Source organism: Carassius auratus, unplaced genomic scaffold, assembly GCF_003368295.1.
Source record: "Carassius auratus strain Wakin unplaced genomic scaffold, ASM336829v1 scaf_tig00034504, whole genome shotgun sequence".
NCBI classification, from domain to species: domain Eukaryota; kingdom Metazoa; phylum Chordata; class Actinopteri; order Cypriniformes; family Cyprinidae; genus Carassius; species Carassius auratus.
This window is the reverse complement of record NW_020526154.1, coordinates 4512-18303: the sequence shown is the minus strand read 5'-3', so window position 1 is coordinate 18303 and position 13792 is coordinate 4512. Positions and strand designations below refer to the sequence as shown.

General features: G+C 35.7%; 1 long non-coding RNA gene across 1 annotated transcript; it reads left to right on the top strand.

The window, feature by feature from the left end:
- Nucleotides 1-7829: 7829 nt before the first annotated feature.
- On the top strand, nt 7830-11853 carry LOC113081502 (uncharacterized). Its single transcript, XR_003282236.1, has 3 exons — nt 7830-8064; nt 10247-10327; nt 11578-11853. It is a non-coding gene; the product is annotated as an uncharacterized LOC113081502 (long non-coding RNA).
- Nucleotides 11854-13792: the final 1939 nt, after the last annotated feature.

The window sequence follows — 13792 nt, the reverse complement described above, 5'->3', positions numbered from 1 at the left end:
ATATTTGTAGCTTTGTCAATAAGCAGGAATGAGAATAATTAGGGTTAATGATAGGATATTAGGTAATTGGGGTGGGATGTAGAGGGTGTGGGTGAAGACTGGAACTATTTTAAATAAGTTGTTTTGAATCAGTTGTGTTAAACAAGAGACAGACTGTGGTTTGTGTTTTAGCAAATGTATAATTTAATATAAGTTGTATAGAATCATTTGTGATTTGTTGATCAATGTTTTTTTTTTTTCAGGAAGCAAGAGACACCTTCTACTGACCATCCTGTAAAATTTCACCATTTAATTTCCATGTGTAATAAACCAAGATGGAATTAACTTGCAATCTTGACATGACTTATTCCTTCAAATCAGAGATTAATGATAACAAAGATACAATTAAGATTAACTTAATTGTAACTTCTGATGACTTTAAGCAAGATAAGGGGTATATGGATCTGATCACCCTCACAGCTGTGCCCTGCATAACTGCTGGTCATCTATACATCTGTGGAAATAATTAAACATTTTTACATTAGTACTTAAAATATATGAGAACGAATATATGATGGGACCCATACTTAGAACAGTGTGTGTGTGAGAGAGAGATGCATTAAAACAAAACAGTATACACACTCTAACTGTAGTGTTTAAACGTAGGTCAATATCTGAACGAGAAATGTAGCTAGCTACAGGAATAATTTGAGCTATTGAAATATACCATACTATATTGTGCTACCGTAAAAATGAAATAAATAGGTGGACAATGGTAATCATGGTAAATTTGTTGTACTTCGTTAACTTCTCGTTACTGATCTTAAATGTATTCATAGAACTGACTTCATAATTCTAACGTTAGGCAAACAAGCACGTAGCTAGTTAAGGTTAGCTTACCCGAATCTGACAACTTTTTCAGCACCCAGCGTGACTTCTGTACCTGAACATTGGAGCCGAACCATTTCTCGGGTAGGGCTGTGCAAAATTAATCGAATGCGATTTTCATGTGCATCTCATCAGTAAAGGCGCTCCTATTATATTTTCCAACACAAGCGTTCAGATCAAGATTCCCAGGTTTTCAAAACAAAACCTTCTCAATTGCTTCTCAAAACTACACCAATGGTGTTTCATTCCAGGCGATAAAATACATTTTTTTTGACTGGGTTGTCTTGGTAAAATTCGAATTTTAGGGGCTATACATCACGTTATTGGGATTGGGGTCGCTTCGAACCACGGACATGAAAAACAACCACAGACTTGGCAACACTGATTGGCCTTTACTACACAGAGCTGTAGTTCATTGACAATCTACACAAAATCAATTTCAAAATCGCAGGCGATTCATTGTCGATTTTGAAAGTGGTTTTGTGTAGCTTGTCCGTGAATTACGGCTCTGTGTAGTAAATGCCGCTGCACCGAAAACAGTGTTGCCAAGTCCGCTGTTGTTTTTCCATTTCAACGGTTTGAAGCATCCCCGATGCCAATAACATGATATCCCTAAAAGCCGAATTTTACTAGGGCAACCCTGCCAAAAAAATTCTCCAACGAGGATCCGTGTGTGTGTGTGTGTGTGTCTTTCCTCTCTCAGTGATTCTCCGAAGGTGTGTGTGTGTGTGTCTTACCTCTCTCCAGCGACTCTCCGATGATCCATGTGTGTGTGTGTCTTACCTCTCTCCAGCGATTCTCTCCAACGATTCTCTGAAGATCTGTGTGTGTGTGTGTGTGTCTTTCCTCTTTCCAGCGATTCTCCGAAGATCCGTGTGTGTGTGTGTGTGTGTGTGTCTTACCTCTCTCCAGCGATTCTCCGAAGGTGTGTGTGTGTCTTACCTCTCTCCAGCGATTCTCTGAAGATCCGTGTGTGTGAGTTTGTCTTACCTCTCTCCAGCGATTCTCCAAAGATCCGTGTGTGTGTGTGTGTGTCTTACCTCTCTCCAGCAATTCTCCGAAGATCTGTGTGTGTGTGTGTGTGTGTGTCTTACCTTTCTCCAGCGATTCTCTATATATATTAGAAAATATATATTAGATATATTATATATATATATATATATATTATATATATATAATATATAAATATATAATATTTATATTATATATTAGAAATTACTTCCCAGACAGCACATGTACGTCTGGCCGACGTCGGCCCAATATCGAAACGTCGGCCTCTATACCTAAAACATCTATAAAACATCGGCCTGGTATAATTTGGTCAGTGCTCTGTTCTCCAGCTCATCAATCGTCGGCCCTGAGTTGGTTCACGGTACGCCATATTAAGTTAATTGCCTGCGAGTTTCTCCACCTGTCTGTACGGTAATGCGACAGAGAGCCAAGTGGTTATGACGCAATCGTTAGCCTATTTTTTACAAAAACTGTTTATACGGGGCCATAATGTAACATAGAAGGCAATGGAGCCCTTTATACATTGTCGTGTATCTTTAGAAATAAATAATGGACAAACAGAGTCTTTAAACGCTTCAGATGTATAGTTAGTCGCTGTCAAAGTGACGCCAAAATGAATGGGAGTCAATGGGAATGCTAACGCAAGTGAAGTTCTGCTAAAAGATGGCAGCCCCCACCCGACTTCAACTTCCGGTCGAGTTCCTTGCCCCTTGGGTTTACACTGTTTTAGTCTAGTGATGGGAAGTTCGGATCATTTTACCGACTCGAACTTTTGAGTCTCGTTCAGCAAAATGAACGAATCTTTTTTCGAGTCATTTTCGTTCATTTCGTTCATTTTAGCAAAATGTTATTAAAATATTAAGTGCTACCTCCCCAACACATCTAGTACTTATGCAAACGTTGATCACACTACAAACAATACAAAACTAAAATGCTATAAGATAAAGAAAAAAATACTCATTCTTTACCTGTGTCTTCAGTCTGTGATAGCTCATCTCACCTCTTATCTGACAAGAAGTCTTCGAGTTTAAGTCATTCCTTAATCACGCGACAGCCCCATACGCAAAACCAACGCGGTCTAGAACCGGAAAGAGAATTGATTAGTTCATCTCATGAGTCTTTCGGGTCGAGTTTGACTCGTTCCTTAATCACGTGACAGCCCCATACGCAAAACTAACGCAGTCTTGAGCCAGAAAGAGAATTGATTAGTTCATCTCATGAGTCTTTCGGGTCTCGGGTCGAGTTTGACTCGTTCCTTAATCACGTGACAGCCCCATGCGCTATTTCTGACATTTCTGTCACTGTGTTTTTGTTACTGTTTGTTGAGGATCTGTGGTTTGTTATTATTTTATAAATAAATAAAACCCTGTTATAAATAAAATTTTGATTAATTTGTCTTCTTGACTGTCTATCGGTAAATAAACACTAGGCTATATAATAATAATATAATAATCCAAGCTTACAATAAAAAGTATTTGTAGACTAGTTTGTTCATTTTTACTCCAATTTTGAGTTTGCTGGTATAATAATTGCTTTTCCTAGGCAGACTTGACATATTGGTGTAATATATGTATAAGAAGATCAAAAAAGGACATTATGACATACATTAAAAGCAAATAACATTTTGAATTTGAATTATTGTTAGTTTAAGACATTAAGGTTATGATAACTTCAGCTTTAACAGTTTTAACCCAGCTCAGAGTGAGGAGTTTCAGATCCTGGTGCACTGCCAGTGCAGGGGCCATGTTTTGGGAAGACTTTGACGAGAGGGTAGCAAGCTTGAAGCCTTCTGCTACCTCTTCTAAGACCTCAGATGCTATGATGGCCAACCTTGCAGAGCCACTCTTACCCCGCACATCAGACCCTCTGGCCTGGTGGAGGAGATGTTCACCAGTATACACAAGCCTTTCTGAAGTCACAAAGACAAGACTTTGCATTGTGGCCACATCCGTGCCATCTGAATTTTTTTTTTTTCTAAAACTGGGCAGATTATCTCAGATAGAAGAACTCACAGACTCAGCCCATCCAAGGTCAGGGAGCTTGTTTTTTTTTAATAATGCAAACATGCCTTAAAGCAAGTCCTAAAAATATAGCCACAGTGTGTTATTTATTTTAAAGCTTATTTATTTTTATTTATTTAGAAAAAGACTAGCTTGTTGTGCAATATTTTTGTTGTTGTGATTTTAAAAGTAATTTGTTATTGTTATAAGGCTCCGTAGCTTTAGTATCTCTTAATTTTCATTTATTTTTTATTCAAATGGTTTAAAATTATTTTTGTGAATAGTTATCCTCTTTGATATAAAGATTTTATTTTGGCACAAAAGTGTTATTTATTTTAAAACGCATTCATTTAAAATTATTATGTAAAAAAAGCAAAGCTTGTTGTGCAATATTTAGTTTTTCTTTTTTTTTTTATTGTACTTTTAAAGTTCATTTGTTAAGGTTATTAGACCCTGTGGCTTTATTACCTTTAATTTTAATTTCATTTTTAATTATTTACATTTTTATTATTTTAATTTATTTTGGAATAGTTGTCCTCTTTGTTACAAAGCTTTTCTGTAATAAACAATAAACAACTATTCAAAAGTATGTACAGTGTTTTTAATGTTTATAAAGTGTCATATGTTACAAAAGTATGGTTTACACAGACAATCTGATTTAATAACTGCACAACTAAACAAAAACAAACAAACAGACAGAAAAAAAGATCAACATTTTAAGCATAACCAACTCTTTATTTCAACATTCAGTGTTATGGAAAAGTACCACCATGACAGAAATTAAAAACAACAATTTGAAACCAGAAATGCATCATGTTACTGTAAGAGTAAATAATACTAATAATAAATAAGTACTATGCACCCATTTTGTAAGGAAAGTTGTAAATTAACTAATTACTCTAGCCAATGTTGTCACATCACAGTACAAAAGAACGAAAAACCCGAAGAACCGAAAGATAAACTATTCAATTCTCTGCATTCTTTTACTGTCAGTGTCTATTGGTTTTAGCGTATGGGTCTGTCACGTGATTAAAGAATGACTCGACCCGACAAGTATAGGTCTCTGCAGGAAAGTAATGGGAGTTATGAGATCAAGGTGTTTTTACACCATAATACCTGATTAGTTGATGTAATAGTGACGTTAGGTTTAGGGGTGGGGTTGGGTAAGGGGGATCATTTAGATTGCATGATTCAAAAAGCCCAGCAGTTTTAAAACACATGGTGATAAACGCCCACTTTTACTCTGCAGAGACCTAAGTCTCCGACCCGAAGACTCATGAGATGAACTAATCAATTCTCTTTCCGGCTCATATTGCATTGGGTTTAACGTATTGGGCTGTCACGTGATTGAGGAACGAGTCAAAAACCCGATAGACTCGAACTATGAACTAATCAATTCTTTTTCCGGCTCATGCTGCATTGGGTTTAATGTATTGGGCTGTCACGTGATTGAGGAACGAGTCAAAAACCCGATAGACCCGAACTATGAACTAATCAATTCTCTTTCCGGCTCAAGACTGCATTGACTGACAGGTGAATTACTACTACTAGAACAGAACCCATAGAATAATGCGCATGCGCAACTGAACGAATCACTCCCCGAGACGACTCGTTCTTCCCGAGTCACATTAAAGATTCGTTCAAAATGAACGAATCGTTCAAGAACGACACAACACTATTTTAGTCGCAAAAATCACACAGATATTACATACATTTGTTCCTGACACGTTTCTTGCTTGTTATTGACATGTTTCAATTAAATTTATTTTATAGAAACGGTTTAGTGTCTTTGGAAAAGTCTGTTAGCATTTTAGCAGTTTTCAGGTAGGCTAACCCTGATTGAGGTCTTGTTGATGAAACTCTGGACTTTTAATCAAATCTTTGTGTCTGTATGAGATATTTTGATGGCTCTGTGAATGTTTTGCTGGTGATTTTTCAGTACGTTATTGGAAAAGGCTGATTTACTGAATCGATGACGTCACTTACAGTGAGAGTGTAATCGGCTGAAATCAAGTTCACATGAGTTTTGATATTTCATGATAAACAGATACAAATTGTTCTGTGATTTCAGGAGGACAGAAAGAAACTCTAAAGAACATAAGTGAAGCTCCAAGATTTCAACATTTCTGAAGGGTTATATACTAGGGTTAGATACTGACTTAGAAATACAGGTGACCTGAAGAAGCTCAAGAAATACATCAATATGCCTTTTTCCGAATATTTTTCACCAATTTTAAGAAGTCCCTGACATCATAGCGTAAGTCGCACTCAACTTAAAACTAAAAATATAGATTGTGTAATTTTAAGATTATATTATTAGTAGTAGAATATGTATATTACATATGTTTTTATAATTGTTATACATTATTCTGTCTTTTATCTCCATTTCACCTCTACTCTAGCTTGTTTCCTTCTAATAAACCTGTAACTGCAGAGTAAATATTGTTGTCTCTGTGTCAGCTTGTTTTGTTCCTGGACTCTTCAGTGATGACGATCAGAGTCTGAGTGAACCTCCTGTCAGACAGTGAGTACCGTGGGGTTTCAGTCAGGGCCTTCAGTAAACAACTGTTAGATACCTGTACACATCTTACACATCTCTGTTACAGCTAACGCAGCCGTATGTGTAATGCACATATTATGCCCCACACAGTCTCTCAACAACAATGACGGCTGATCAACTTCAGCAGTAGGCTAGATTAGTGTGGGTTAAAGGGATAGTTCACCCCAAAATGAAAATTTGCTGTTAATTTACTTTCCCTCAGGTCTTCCAAGGTGTGGGTGACTTTTTGGTAACACTTTATAATAAAGTTCAGTTGTAAGTCACTTTTAAGTGATTAGTTAATGATCAACGAATCATTTTAAAAACATTCATAAGGCTTAATAAGTGATATACTAATAATTTGTGTACTTTTTGTAAATTAATTTTAAAAGTAATTTACAAGTAATTAGATTATGATTAACTAATTATTTACAAAACATGACTATGCGTTCATATAAATAAATGATGTTAATATTTTTATCTATTTTCTGTAGATTAAGTTATAAATTTACAAGTGACATGAATATACATTCTCTAATGATTAAGTAATATGCTATGATTTAAACATCTTTCATAAGCAATCTTTGAAAAAATAACATCACGAAAAAAAATCAAACAGATCCTTAATTGTTAATAGTTACTAGTTAATATATTATGAATCACTTATAAATCATTGAAATGTCAACATTGTACTATTATCTCAATAAACAGTATAAATCATTTACAAAGCTTTCTGCACCCCCCAATCTAAAGTGTAAACTACTCATCAGTTGTAAATGTTTTACAAACTTTGTGGTTTCCAGTTGTGTGTGCATATATATATATATATATATATATATATATATATATATATATATATATATATATATATATATATATATATATAGACACACACACACACACACACACACACATATATATATATATATATATATATATATATATATATATATATATATATATATATATATATACATACATACATACACACACACACAAAATCAACCAACCTGTAACCGGAAAGTTTACATTTACAACTGATGAGTAGTTTACACTTTAGATTGTGGGTGCAGAAAGCTTTGTAAGTTATTTATAACTTAATCTACATAACATAGATAAAAATATTAACATCACTTATTAATCATCTATGAACACATAGTCATGTTTTGTAAATGATTAGTTTATCATTAGCTAATTACTTTTACTACATGGCTCTGTGGGTACTTGATTCTGATAGGTCAGTTGCGACATTCCGAAGTATGTTATCCCTGTATAACAACCTGTAAAATGTAAAAACACAGGCTCATCCAGGTAACAACAGTTGGTGCTGTACTCTTGCTTTAACAATTTTTTTCTTGGTGGAAGCTGTGCATTTGTTTAGCTAATAAAATATAAAAACTGTGTACAACAGTTGTGTACAATTGTTTAATTATGTCATCCTGGTTAGGGTTGGCCTGATTGACGATGTCATCGTCCAATCGCCGATGGCTGATAGACATCACGATGCTGCGCTGGCAAACAGCGTCATCAGCTCCAGTATCTCGCCCGTGCATCTGTTGTCATGCGACAGAGAAGTCACGTTCTATAGACAGTTGTGAATGTGCTGACAGGTGGTTGCCCAGGCTATGGATTAAAGGTAATACTGTTGTAAGTAGTGTTCATTTTCTCCTACATATCGATCATTTCACTTCATTAGACCTCAATGTATCACCAGGAGCCACCGGTATTGATTTGGTCTTATTTTTTTTGTTTGTGTTTTTTCTGGACATCCACACAGCACCACAGTATTATCAACTAGAGATCGATGGATTTTACCAATACTGATAGCTAGTTTGGACCACAATGGCCGATACCGATTTATAAACCAATAGTTTTTAAAATGAATCCTGAACGAAATGGATAGTGAACAAGAGCAGCGGTCTGCGGTCGCGCTGCGGGTTCCCGGGTTTGTGTCCATTCTCGGACCATTCCATGTATTTCAACTGTAGAAAAGGTTGTTCCGAGCCGAAACTGACTTCTTTCATATTTGTCGACCAATATACAGAAAACTACATCAGTATATCATCATAAACACAAACGTTTTTGTCTTACATGAATGTAAACAGATGAGAAAGAAAACACACACGTACAGTATTTTTGTTCAAAGAGACAACAGCCTAATAAACGCGCTGTCTGTCATTAATGTTAATCAAAGAACAAAAGAAACAAAAGAAAATCATTCACTGATCTCTACTGGATATATTTAATAACTTTAATTGATTAATCTTTATTTTATTTATAAAAAGAAAACTATGCAGTGTTTTTTAAACTTTTAATTACAGTTTTTGTACCTGAAATTTTGTTTAGTTGTATTTATGATATTGCTAATTGATTTGTTTGTTCATATCTTACTACTGACTGTTTACTTGTCTTTAACACTTTAATATTTTTATTAATTAATTGTTTTTACTATGGTATTTTTTTTTTTTTTAAGCACAGGCAAAATTCCTCTTGCTGTGTTTTGTAAGCTGCTGATTTTTGCTCATGTTATTCAGCTGCAACAGAATGCTTTGTAAAAAGACAGAAACATGTTTGACATCTAAATGTTTGACTTAATTTTTTATATTGGATTTTTTATCTTATTGGAATTGAAACTAGGAATCGATAAGCAGAATCGGAATTGGAATCGATAAAATTCAAACGATACCCAACCCTACACACCGGACGCGTCACATTTAATTTGCTGCTATTTTAGAACAGTGCATGATTATCTAATCATGTGCAGAAGTCACAGTTATCACACACACCGGATGCGTCACATTCAATTCAAGCAGCGGTCTAAAACTGTTTATTTAATCACCAAACAGACATAAGTTTGCTTCAGGAATGAACTATGTGGCACATGTGTTTAAAGTTCAGTGTAAAAAAAAAAAAAATCAAACGGAAAGAAAACACGCAATCTGTATTACAGCTTTCTATATGAAGCATACAGACGTATTAGAGCCACAGAAACACCAACGTTTTGCTGTAAAATGCACAATACATAATTTATAGCCTTGGGTGAAGTCATTATGTAAATTTACAATGATTTGAGATTAATATAATGTTATTTAATAGAAAACTATGTGAACGTCTACATTTAAATTCGCGTTTGAAGTTTCCCACTCTGTGGAGCATTTTTTAAGAAAACCTGCCGCATAATCAAGGATTTTTGCCCGCAACAATCACAAAAAAATCTCGACTCAGATTAAAAAGTAATCACGGCCAACAAAATAACTTGTGCTTGGTGTTAACTGTTAGCCACTCATAGCACTCGTAGTTGCAATCTTTGAAATGGTGCATAAAAATGTTGCTGGTTTTCAGTTTAGGTGTAGGTCTTCCTTTCTCAGTTGTAGGTCCTCATTTCTCAGTTCTCTTTTTTCTGCAAAAGAGCACCTTAAAAAAGCATTTTAGTAGATATGTAGGCGATATGTATGCAACCAGATATGTAGGCTGTATTTTCTTTTCATTGAATTTCACTTTCGTACTTTGGAAATCCCTGACTAAAAGGGCAGTCTAACGCTGGGGTAGCACTGGGCACGTCTCTAGACCCAGAGGGTGTGCTGTCATTGAACGTCAAAATTTGATTGGCTGATGATTTTGTCACTAATGCTTGTAACAAATCAGATGTGACTTCTTTCATCAAAAGGGTAGCACAATCTGTAGTGCTGGCCATAGACTTTTTTAATGTAGGATATTCCAGGTCAACCTCAACTAAACTAATCACAAGCAATTTGTGAACATTACACAAATGTAAATGATAACTAAATAGTCTGTAAAAGCATTTTTCACACAATTTTGTTTTTTATAGGGCCAGCAGAGCCCTGCTCACCCTGACGGCCCACCGCTGCTGTCAGACAACATCTCCAAGATGCTATAAACTGCAGGACCAGTAAGTACAATCTTGAACATGCACAACTGTTTCATAAGTTTGGGAAGGTATGTTTTTTTTTATGTTTTTGAAAGTATTTTATGGCAACCACAGTTTAATTTATGAAATGAATACAATTCACTACAATTTAAAATAATAGTTTTCTATTTGAATATATTTAGAGAAGTAATTTATTCCTGTGATGCTCCGCTGTATTTTCAGCATCATTACTCCAGTCTTCAGTGTCACGTGATCTTCAGAAATCATTCTTATATTCTGATTTGCTTCTGAAGAAACATTTCTCACCATTATCAGTGTTGAAAACCGCTGTGTTCCTTCACTTTTTCAGGATTCTTTGATTAATAAAGTTTTAAAACAGTACAGTGTTTGAAACAGAAATGTCTGTTTTAACTTTTGATAATTGATAAGACAGTGATAATAATTGAAAATGTTTATTGATCAGCAAATCAGAATGATTTCTGAAGGATCATGTGACACTGAAGACTGGAGTAATAAAAATTAGCTTAGATCACTGAAATAAATTACATTTCACAATATATTCACGTAGAAAACTGTTTTGTTAAATTGTAATATTTCACAATATTACAGTTTTTTTACTTGCTTTTGATCAAATAAAGGCAGCCTTGGTGAGCAGAAGAGACTTTTCTCCAAGACGTAAAAAGAAAATCGTACTGACCCTAAACTTTCAACGGTAGTATAAATTACAAATATAATGTTCCACCTACTGAAATGTGTATTCCATTCTAAAGAGATGCCTGTTCCACAAATATTACATTTACAGGGATCACATGAAACACTTCATCAATAAACTGATTTTAGTGGCAGTGTGTTGATTTTTGTTTATTGATTGGTGAATTGGAAGTGGATGTGCGTTTATTAAACCTACTTGTGATTAAATCAGATATATATAGCAAAATAAGCTCAAATTGAGGCAGCAGCATCTATGGTGCATGGCCTGTAGTGAGGTCACTAAATTCTAATACCAAGAATTTATCAAAGTCCACTAAAGGAAGCAAAACCTATTGGTATTTTACTTTGAAATAGCCTTCCTAATAATATTTGGGGCTCCGACACACTTTTTTTTGTTGTTTAAATTAGATTAAAATACATAGTTTAGTATTCACACTACACATCTAATAACCATGCACTCCAGTTATATGTGATTAAATAAATAATATTTTGTCTGAAATAATATGAACAGCAGCAGCTATTCTAAACTTTCTCCTTTTTATTTCCTGTCTCTATCTCAGGATGGCCATCCCAAGGTTTCTAGAGATTACAGCAGCTCCAGACTGAATCCAAACTCACTCTCGAAGACTTCAGATGACACCAACGCTCACAAAGACTACAGACAACAACTGTACATGAACACACAAAACATTTGACACACAAAACAAATATTATCCTTATTTTGCCTATAAGGGTAATTTTGATGCTTTTCAAACTGCTTTATTGTAACGTCTATTATATCTGTAAATGAACAATATTTACTCTCTGAGTTATGTGGACCTACATGTACCCTTTTATTTGTAAGCATCACTCTGCAGGATGATGCAAAATGAAATCACGAGTTTTGACGAAATGACACAATGCAGTATCTAAATGAAAACATGCTGTTTTGCATCAGTTTTGCAGCAAATAAACGGTATCTTGGAGAAAAAATAAACATTGTTCTTTTACAAATGTTACCAACAATATAACAATACAAAATGGATTGAATTGTTTTTTACTTACCCTTTAAAAATGTTGAAAGATAATGTTAATGTTAACTGAATACAAAACTAGAGACTTGTTTAGTAAGATTTTATCAGAAATATTTTTGCATTTTTATCATGCAATTTAAAAATTGTAATTGCTTAATTATTGTTTGCCTGGTTTTATTTTGTGTTTATGTAACTCTTTAAAAAGTTCTTGGCATAAAGTTAGCCTGCGATGCTGACAGCACTGAAAACATGACTTATTATTATGAACTAGAAGATGGTCTTCCCAGTGAGTCTCAGTCATCTCTGGCTTTTTAAACTGTAACCTTGAAACATGCATTTCTGTAAACCTACTTTGAAATAAGTATTGTCAAAAGGTGCTATACTCATACAACATTTTACCATGCAAGTACTGTAGTAATGGTTATTTTTGTTTTTACTATGGTTTTACTGCAAACGCTGTAGTAAAATCATGGTTAATTTTCAAAAAAACTACAAATAATCCCGAATTATACACTTTTGATCAAAGCATCTGGTAAATGTTAATGTATTTGTACATGTAATATGAAATAAAAAAAAATATGAATAAAGTTGCATCTGTTCTTGAGAGTGGTGTGTATTGTTTTATTATAAACCAGCGACGGTAGCCGCGGGTGGTCCATAACGAGCAAAACGCCGGTGAACTGCGTCCACGCAGAGCAACCGGGATGTATCGTCCCAGCATCGGCCGGAGAGCATTTCCGATCAGAGGCCGACGTCGCCGAGACATCTTGCCTATTAGCAAACGCTCCCTGAGCGATATCGTCCCGATGGAATTTTGTAGGTCGGCTCGACATCGGCACAACGTATGTGTGCTGTCTGTGCGGTTCTTTCGGACAATTCGATCAAGTAAACCAGTTGAAAAAAAAAATGGTTCACCGGTTCTTTTGCGCTAGATGTAATGCCGTCATTGGCGATGATTGCCCTTCATTCAAGCCTTTGGTTTACCCGCACTTATAACATTAGCACAGAATCAGTTCAGAATCAATCACCAAAAGAATCAGTTCGGTTCAGATGCGCTCTGTGTCAGTCTGCTTCACGCTGAATCACACATGCGCAGTTATCATCAGCTCATCGGTTCTCGAATCGGACGCGTCCGACAGAAACGGTTCTCGGTTCAGTGTATGAACAAATGTCGAAATAATTATTATTTATTATTGTTCTGCGTAGTTTGAAGAGAAACATTTTTGGATCTTTATCCCGAATATATATATTTTTTAATCAGGAAGAGGCTGGGGGGTCAAATGGGGGGTCAAGGCATTTTTTGGCAGGGTCTAGAGACCCCCCAAGACCACCCCTGGTGCCGCCGGTGGTGTGTGTGTGTGTGTCTTACCACTCTCCAGCAATTCTCCGAAGATCCGTGTATGTGTGTGTGTGTGTCTTACCTCTCTCCAGCGATTCTCCGAAGGTGTGTGTGTGTCTTACCTCTCTCCAGCGATTCTCCGAAAATCTGTGTGTGTGTGTGTGTGTGTGTCTTACCTCTCTCCAGCGATTCTCAGAAGATCCATGTGTGTGTGTGTGTGTCTTACCTCTCTCCAGCGATTCTCCGAAGATCCGTGTTTGTGTGTGCGTGTGTGAGTGTGTGTGTGTGTCTTACCTCTCTCCAGCGATTCTCCGAAGATCCGTGTGTGTGTGTGTGTCTTACCTCTCTCCAGCGATTCTCAGAAGATCCGCGTGTGTGTGTGTGTGTCTTACCTCTCTCCAGCGATTCTCCGAAGATCAGTGT